We start from the raw sequence: 9,912 nt of genomic DNA on the forward strand, positions 1-9,912 counted from the left end.
ATGTTGTCTGAGATTTAATCTGTTCCTGTTACAGCCGCACCCCGAATCAGGCACCCTTACTCCACAGCCATCTTCTTAACTGACTTTGCTATTTTCATTCCCTTCCTGAACCAGTGAGAGTACCTCTTAGATGTTTTGGTCTGAGGGAATCTTTAAGTCCTTAAAAATCATTGAAGTACCCTAAAAAGTACTGAAAAACCCACTTAAACTTGGCTTCCCCTATACTTTCACAACTGGCACAAGCTGTGCAAGGCGCGTAGGTTCCACAGCAGCCAGCAGCTGGCGTCTTCCAATCATGTCCCTATGTCGGGACACCACTGGCTCTGAAGGTCCAGGGTTCATTCTTAAGAAACCTCGGCCGCCAGGCGCAGGGCCCAGGCTGTTGGGCCTGTGCTTCTGGCTGACTAGCTGTCTTAGTGTCCCACAGCCCTTCCCACAGGTGCTGTGAATTTGCTCGAGTGGCTCACAGCCCCTGGGGACACTGGAGGCGCTGCTTAGGGAGGGTGTGTGAGAAGCGGTGCTGAGCTCAGTGTGCAGGTGTTTGGCTCAGCTGCCTGGAGCTCTGAATGCTGTCCGTTTGGTGTCTTCTGAAGACAGGGTTTTGCAGCAGTGTCAGCTCACTGGAGGCTGAGAAGCCAGAAGCGCTCAGAGAAGCGGAGGAAAAGGAACTTCTTATGCCGGCAGGCACGCGAGGGCTGCGCAGCCCAGAGACTGAGCCGGAGTCTGGGTAGGAGAGCCATCGCAGAGAGCTTGTCTGGAGTAGGAGAGCTGTCGCAGAGAGCTTGGGGCACAGCAGAGTGCCAGAGGGCGTGGGGGTGGGGCGGAAAAGGGAGCCTGCCCTCACACTCCACCCATGGTGACCTGCCTCCAAGCAGCAGGGCAGCTACCTGTCCCCTTGATGCAGTCACCTTCCCACAGCACAAGAGGCTGTGGGGGACATTCTAGCTCTAAGACATAGCAGTTGCCTGTTTCACGTTTACTGCACTCTGCCCTGAAGAGCAGATGTTTTTTCCTTTTCTGATGCATCAGGTAGTGACTGCACAGCTGGTGGAGATTGGGTTCTGCTAGCGCTGGCGCAGGAAGATTGCAGTCTAGGCTTCTTGGTGTAGTGTCAGCCTCAACTGGGCACCCAGGCAGCAGCTTAGTTGCAGGCTTAGGTGTCAGGCTAGGCAAGGGTTGGGCCCAGGACTTGCCAGGCCTACTGTCAGACAGCAAGCAGCCTTGCCAGGGTGACCCCAGGGCAGGCAGTGGGAGGGGCACAGAATGAAAGCACAGGGAAGGCGAAGCTGCAGCAGGCAGAGTAGGGAGTATTGTTACCTTAAACTGTGTTTCCGTAAGCGCTCTGCAGGGACGCGGTCAGTGTACCCCCGTCCCTTGGCTTAACAGCTGCAGTCACCAGTGGTGCGTGTCTGCAGCATGGCCTCTTTGCTGGCCTCTTGCCTGCTCTCTGAGGCTCTTCCTCCCAGACTCGCCCAAGACTTGGCCCGGAGCCCTTCTTCTCCCCTCTCTGTCTAAGCACCCTCGTCCCATTTCGTTCTTTTGTCAGCTACGTGCCCACTGCTGGGCGTGCTGCCTGGTGTCTCATCTGACAGTGCACAGGCCTCAGATTCCTGCAGCCCTCTCCCCATCGCCCTGGCTATCCTGCCTCCTTTCTTAGTGCCCGGCTCTACTCACCGGGAGCCCAAGCTGCTCCGCGCTCCCACCACCAGGTCTTAATTTCTCCATGAAGGGTGCGTTTGATTCAGTCTGTTTTTCTAATTCCACAGCCACTGCCTGCACCGAAGCTCTGTGTTGCTGAAACTCTTGCAGTTGCCTCTTTCACGATCTTTCTAGGTCTGCTTTTGCCCTGTTTGAAATAGTTTTCCAGAAACTGGGGTGAGCTTTTTAAAAAGCAAAGTTATGTCATATCAGTTTCCTACTGAGGACCATTTCAGGGTACTGTAGCACCCAGATAAACCGAGCTTCCTGAGGCAGCTGGTGAGATTCAGGCCCCCCTAATTTTCCAGCATCATCCTTCACGCATTGTCTGTAGGTCAACCCAGGGCCGTGCCATGCCTTTTCTTCCTTCAGGGTTGGCATTTTTGTTGTTTCTAGTGCTTGGATTTCTCTTCCTCGCCTGTCACCTTGATGACGACAGCCTTGTCTTCAAGTGGAGTGAATGTTCCACCGAGAGCTTGTCTCCAAACGGCCGCCTTCCCTCGGGTCCTGGTGTACTTCAGGACCTGTGTTCACTATTGCTTTCTTAAGGCAACCTTTTTTCCCCTAGTTAGACCTCGTCACACTGTTGGCAGTGTAACTGAGCTGCCCGAGCTTAGACTACCACGTCGTGTGCTTGCCATTCTGCACTGAGGTCCTAATGCAGCGCTTGCGCATGATGGTAGATGCTCAAGAAATACAGTATTTGATGAATGAGTATTAGGAAGGGAGGGGCCTGAGCTAGTGTGGTCTCACTGAAAACGGGAAGGAAGATGCACATAGCAAAGCCTTAGAAGGACAAGGTTCTTGAGCCGAGCTGCAGAAGGGTCCCAAGAACTATTGTTGGTAAATGTCCCAGGAAGCTGGTTTTGTGCATGGTGCCTTACCCAGTGTGGGAAGGACATACAGCACGCTTCACTGTGATGTCCTGTGGTACCCGTGAAGAGGGCCAGGCGTGGTCTAGTCCCAAGCACCTGACGCTGTTCCCGTGGATAGCCTGAAGAGGTTTCTTGTACAAGATCTGCACAGGAGTCCACTCATGCAGGAGTTGGTGAGGCCATTGCTCCTATGCTTCAGCCATAAAGATGACTCACTCTTTTGGGTTCATGAGGTTGGGGTTTGATATTTAATTGCCAGTGGCCTTGTCAGACCTGAATTAGCCAGGAAGATAACCTGAGAACCACGCAGTGCTACACACAGATGCGGCTGAGACTCGGTCAGGCCCTGTCTGGGGCACAGTTCCGCTGCTCAGTTTCTCCTCAGAGGTGAATGTCACAGCCAGAAAAGACCACGGAGAGCAGGGGCTCAGTGGAGACTTGAGCCATTTGCTTCCACTGTTAGGGTTCAGCTTTCAAAGGCACAAGTAATTGAGACAGGTAGTTAAAATTTTATTTTATTTTATTTTATTTTATTTTATTTATTTATTTATTGCTCCGAATGCCTTCAGGGCAGGTTCGGCTGGCTTGAGTTGTGGGGATCGAACCACAGCAACCTGAGCCTGACTGCTTTGTTGAAGAAGCCATTTAAAGAACTGAGCTAAGCGGCAGGCCCCCCTAGACAGTTAGTTAAAATGTTAGATGATACCAAATTTATGCTTATTGTGACTATGATGCAATTTTGTAATTTTATTTTATTTTTTCTGTACTTTAGGGAAGAGTCTACAGGGTGTTCAGGGTCTCACTGCATAGATCAGACTCATAGTGATTCTTCTGTTTACAGCTTCCCAAGTGCTGGGATTACAGGTGCGCACCACCACGCCTGGTCTCAAATGCCAGCTCAGTGCACCCCGGAGGGCAGGGCCAGCACGACAGGCCCAGGGATCGAACCCCTGGCCCCTGCAGTTTTGTAATTTTAAATAAATGTGATATACTGCAATCTGTATGCCACAGACTAAACTGGAGACTGATTATTCATTTAAATAAAGAATCCTAGGATTCTTGTAAGGTCAAATTTAGTGCTGATCAAAGAGTCAGTAGATACAACTGTGAGCTCGTAGTACAAACATCATCTTGTACCACTCGTGTACCAACTGTGTAGTTCTAGAGACTCCTGTGTCCTGTGAAACTTGGTACCTACAATATGGTCACAGCAGCAGTTATTGGCTGGGGGTTTTCGTGTGCCTCAGCACCTCGTCCATAAGAGGGCAGCAAAGGACCAGCGGGATTTTTGTTCTTGCACCATCTAGAAGAGACTACATCACCTTTCAACCTAACAGGACTCTTCTAAGGGTAAGGCCTGAAAGAGTGGGCAGAGCTACAGCTTCAATTTGTTCAAAGTTAAGGTGTATGGTTGAGAGCAGTGTTTTTGTTTTGTTTTATTCCTGCGTAGTACAGGATCTCACATGGACTGAGGTATTAGTGGTACCCTCCATATGCAATGTTGGGCCTGGGTCATTTCTCAAAGTTTAAATCCTGGATGCGTGGTTTGCCAGTTTTGTAACTGGGAAAGACCACTTCAATCTTCCCAAGCCTCATTTTCTCATCTATTAAAAAGAAAAGGAAAGCCCGACATAGTGGTACATGCCTGGGATCCCAGCACACGGGAGCCTGGGGTAGAAGGATTCACAGAAGTCTGAGGCCAGCTTGGGCTACACAGCAAGACCCTGTGTTGAAAAAAAAAAAAAAAAAGTGGGGATTTAAGATAGTAATGTCTACTTTGGAGGGTTTAGTAAACAACATAGAATTTCTGTATTCTATAAAGACTAAGAACAGTTAAAAGAAAGAACTGAAAAATCTCCTAATCTGATAGCCCACTGGTCTTGGATGTACCCTGTTACTAGAAAAACATTCCTTTTATGGTCTGGTAAAGAAAGTGTAAGTTGTTAGGCTCTGGGGCAACTATAGTTTTAGTTAATTAACATACAGAGTCCACCCAAAATGTATACGTGCTTCAGGAAAAGAAAAAGCGTATAAATATTTTAATGCTAAATTTGTTGAGACAGTATGAGATTAATGCAGGTTCCCTTTGGCCTCTCTAATTACTGCAAGTGTTCAGGGTGGTGGCTCCTAGCTTGCCAGCACTGACGAGCACAGAAAACTGCTGCCCGGGGGGCCTTGGGCCTGCAGCAGGTGCGCGACTGCCGCAGGTGCGTGACTTGTGCGTGACTGCCGCAGATGCGTGACTGCCGCAGGTGCATGACTTGTGCGTGACTGCCGTAGATGCGTGACTGCCGCAGGTGCGCGACTGGGTCAGCTTCTCCAAGGTCCGGCATCAAAGTGAAGGGTTTCTGGGGTAAGTCTCATCCTCAAGGCTGCCTCATATGACAGGGGCACCATCTGTTGAAGAAACATCAAACTATTTTTCTGAAGTGTGTATACATCGTATATACCTTTTTGGGGGGCAGACTCTGAATATTTACATAACAATTAATTTTCATTGAATTTCTGAATCTAATTAAAGTGACGTGAATGCTACATTAAAATCTTACTATATCAAATGGAATATCTTTTTTTTAAATCAGGGATCAAGCTCAGGACCTTGTGCTTGCCAGGCAGGCACTTAAGCCACTGAGCTATCTCCCCGACCTCTCAAATGGAATATCTTAAACTGATGACTAATTTTTATATTTTTAAGTGAACAAATAATATGTAAGGTGCTTAATTAGTTTCATTCTCTTAATTATCACAAATGTATTATAATTGGTATATTTCTAATGTGCTTTTTTATTTGATGGGATTTTTTGACTATTCCTTTACCTATGAAAGACCTTTAATTTAGATTTATTTCTTCTTCTAGTCTTCTCTTGTGATGAACTTGTATTTTAAGAAATAAAAATGTAGTCCTAATATTATTGTTGGTTTTATTTCTGCCTTTTAAAAAACATACCTCAAGGGGTACCCACAAATAGGTAAACTGTCATCTTTAGATCCCGCCACTTCCTCCAAATGGTGCCCACACAAGGCCTTCATTTATTTTTTACTTATTTTTTTTTTCTGGTCATTTCTCCCATCTTATGTATCTCAGTTCTTTTTTAAAAACGTTTTTATTTCTATTAGCACACGCCTGTGGCACCCAGTGATCACGTGCATCGCACCGAGAGCGATCGCGGCGTCCGCTGCACGTCGGCGCGCTGCTCGCTTCCGGCCCCTGCTCGCTTTTACTAAACACCGGGAGGCCGCCGTCCGGCGCTGCGGGACCTTGCTGCGACCCCAAGCCGGCGACGTGGGGTAGTCCCCACTCCGTGCGTGAGCCGTGACATGTCTTGGGATTGAAGCACGGAAAAGTTTCCAGAAGCTGAAACAACTTCAGATCTCGCTAACGCTTGGCAACCTCATATAAATGAAGGGGACTGATCGACGCGTTTTTTACAGTGAACATAGTTTGGTGTCTCTTTTTTTTTTTTTTTTTTTTTGGAACTGGGGATTGAACTCAGGGCCTTGCGCTTGCCAGGCAAGCGCTTATTGTACTGAGCCATCTCCCCGGCCCCAGGTTGTTTTTCTTTTGTTTCTTTTTCTTTTGCCTAACCAGGGATTGAACTCAGGCCCTTACGCTTGCCGGGGAAGCACTTACTCTACTGAGCCATCTCCCCGGCCAGAGGTTTATTGTTGCACATGTTGTATTGTCCTGAAATGCCTGTTGGTGTTTTTTTCCTGTTTTTGTTCCTTATTAATTCGGAATTTTTGTGTATTATTAAACCTAATTATCAGTTGTGTGAATTTTTAATATGTTCTCATTTTTAGCTAAGGTTTTTGTTATCGTGTAGAAGTATTTTGGTGAACAAAGACTTCCTAATTTTAATAGTCCAGTTTGTCACTTTTTTTTATTTTAGAGTTAAGTGTGGCAAGTTCATTGCAAAATTGAAACCCAGGTGGTCACTGACTACAGCTCCCACGCTCTACACTGTGACCTTTTCCAAAGCTACAAAGCCGAAGCAGAAGGCCCCGCATGCTTCCACTCTGGGTGGCAACCACAGCTAAAGTTCGGTGTCTGCCTAGTGTCCATTACTTTTCCCCACATACATATCTTCATTCTTAGAAAGATACTGCAGTTCATGCAACACGTACTGCAGTGTGACTTGTGTTTCTCACTTACCAGTGGCACGTGGCATGTGGCTAGTCTCCAGGCGCAGGCAGAGTTTAGAGTATGATATGGTTTTAGGGATTAGCAGCTTTAGAAAGAGGACCTGAGGGGCTGGGGAGATGGCTCGGTGGGATAAGCACTTCCCTGGCGAGTGCAAGGGCCTGAGTTCAATCCCTGGTTCCAGAAAAAAAAAAGAGGACCTGAGAAGTGGGGTGCACAAAGCAGAGCCACAGCGCTGGCCCGGTGCTGCTTCCCTGGGGTGCACACTGCTGTCGCGCTTGTCCTACGTCAGGCCCAATGGCCAGGCCTTTAAGCCACTCCTGCTCAGCCGGCCCATGCGGGCTGCCCTGGGTAAGGTGGTCCTCCATCGCTGCGGTAGCCCGAGGTGTGGCAGCTGAGCTCCCTGCAGCAGGGCAGCAGGCCCTGCCTTGAGGAGGGATCGCTCTGCCAGAACACCACGGCCGGGGATTTATACAGAGGATTATGAGAGTTCCTTCCCATACTCTATTTTTTATATCTTTTTGGGACAGGATCTCACTACACAGTTCAGGCTGCCCTTGAGCCTGGGCTGGTCTCAAACAGGCTGCCCTTGAGCCTGGGCTGGTCTCAAACTCACAAGCATCCTCCTGCCTCAGCCTCCGGAGTGCTGGGATTACAGGTGTGGCCCCCACACCGGGCTGCAAGGCAGGGAGTTTTGAAGGCAGAAGAGAGCAGCAGTTTGAGCTTGCAGCCTGCAGCGCTTTGATCTGCGTCTGTCCCAGAGGTGGAGCCTCGGGCCTGCAGCGCTTTGCGATCCGCGTCTGTCCCAGAGGTGGAGCCTCCCGCCTGCAGCGCAGCGCTGCCCGTTAGGCCTCCCTTCCCTGGGGTGGCCTCAGGAACGTCCCGTTCACAGCAGCGTGTAGGCGTCCACAACAGTCCCTTCCTGCTTCGTTGAGAAACCTCCAGCGTCATTCTTGCCCTTCTTAGTGCTCTCAAGCCTTTTATCTAAGATCACTGAAGTTCTTAGAGCCATCACAACTATAAAGCCACCCTGTCTATAAAACGGACGAGATACAGTTCAGCTAAATTTCATCATCATATTAAGACTGCATTACTGTAATTCTAAAAGTTTCCTGATTAATAACATTTGTTGTGACTTTTGTGCGGTGACGTTGGGCAGCTCTTCCATGTGCAGCAGCTCTGGGCTTAGTATGAAATAATTGCAGTCCTGCAGATGGGTCGCGATGCCTTGGCCAGCCAGCCAGCCAGCCAGGCTCGCAGCGCGTTGGGCCTGGCGGCCGAGCAGCAGGGCGCAGGCGTCACTGTCGCCAGCCCCGTTCAGGTTTGACCGTGAGCATGAATGTAGAGAACATTTTTAAGAGTGCTTTCAGTGTTGGAATCTGCATTTCAAGAGGAAGAAAAAAGAAAGAAAGGCAGGGAGGAAGAGGGAGGGAGGGAGGGAGAAAACAAGGGAGGCGGGGAAAGAAATGGATCTGGTATGTTTTTCTTTGCTACTCAAGGTTTCCAAAGGAGAAAAATACACCAAAAAAGACACTGCTAAAATGCAGGGGTATTATAGCTCACAGGTGCAAGCGCCTGCCCAGCAAATTCCTCAGTTCGATTCCTAGCACCAAAAAAAAAAAAAAAAAAAACCCTTGGGTAGGCTGAGCCGACCACAAAAAAAAAGAGACAGAGAGAGAGAGAGAGAGAGAGATAATAGAGTACGTGGGGACCTTAGCCATGGCTGCCAGGTCTTTATGTGCCAAACATTTCATTATTTTATACGTGTAAGATAGTGAAAGTAGTTGACTGAACTAGTTCTGTCATAAACAGGAAATAATAAAATGATAATAAAAGATGTATTTGTAGTTCAGAGCAGAGCTCTATTGCCCTCATTTCTGTCTGTCATTTATGAGAGTAACTCTCCAGTTCTTTAACTTTCTCAGAGCAATTTCTTTGCTTTTATTTGCATCTGCAGTAGATCTCCGTGTCCCACCACCCAAACCCCTTTTGGCTGAGGAGATCTGAGGCAATTAGAAGGTTATCTCCAAGTGCAGTGACTATAAATAGGATTTACTAGTTCCTCTGGCTTTCTCAAAAGTATGCAAGCAGCCTTACTTTCCTTTTTCTTGAGACAGGGCTCTCTGTCAGGCCTGAACTCCGTGATCCTGTAGCAAGGAGATTCAATTCCGGTTTAAAGAACTCCGTCTTTCAGACTAGAGAATGACACATGACTCAATATATGAATATAGGGCTATATCGTGTGACTGTTATTATCTAATAGAAAAAAATAGAATATTTATAGATTTCTTTGACTAAGATCAGAGCTTCTCTAACTTGTAACTTAATGTAAGGAATTTAGAAAATACAAATAAACAGTAAAGAAATAAACTGCCTGCAGTCCTGCTAGAGGCTTTAAAGCCATTCTCAGTTCTGTCTCCATACATGCCAACATACCTAAAGGTCAGAATATGCTTTTCACTATAGAACCTATTGCCTTGTGCAGGTAGTAACATGTCGTGGGCTGACTGTGGGTGTGATCCCGTACTATGGGCACAGAGGCTGTAAGGGTGGCTTCTGTGCCGGCGCTCAGGACTGATGCTCCTTCGATGGCACTGACCCCCGTCCTGGTTCTTGGAACAGGGGTCCGTACTCGTACTGGTGGCAGTGCTGAGCCCCCTGCATGCCTTCCCCCTGGGCAGCCCCGCAGCTCTCCAGCAGTGACGGGTTTGGCACTGGCTTTCCGGGGGCGGGCAGGATGCTGTTCCAGTCCTGCGCCTGGATCTGATTGCTGCACACCGCTAGAAATGTGGGCATGTCACCCTGCAGCACATCCTACTCTGCCGCTTCGTGTTCCTATTTCAGAAAGTGTTCCTTTGTTGTATGTATCCTGCCAGACTTCTCTGAGTTTCATGTTGTCCTAAGGAGGTCAAAGGTTTCCATGGGAAATAGATCTCTGAAATGGTCACTGTAATTAAAGTAATTGTACTTTTTGGAGTAGTCTGTGGACAGGGAAGTCCCACTTACCCACAAAGCATAACTGCCTATAGACTCCCCTTTTCTGTAGACCCAAAGCCATGGCTGGTAGGTGGAATCCATCGGTTCATATCTCTTTAAGTTTGGACATTCATTGCATTGCTGGTTTTCTTTTTAGATTTTTAACCTTTGAGTGCAGAGTCCTGATCCCAGGACCCCCTGCTTACTAGACAAGTGCTCTGC

This window comes from Octodon degus, unplaced genomic scaffold (assembly GCF_000260255.1).
Source record: "Octodon degus isolate 3935 unplaced genomic scaffold, OctDeg1.0 scaffold00023, whole genome shotgun sequence".
Classification (NCBI taxonomy): domain Eukaryota; kingdom Metazoa; phylum Chordata; class Mammalia; order Rodentia; family Octodontidae; genus Octodon; species Octodon degus.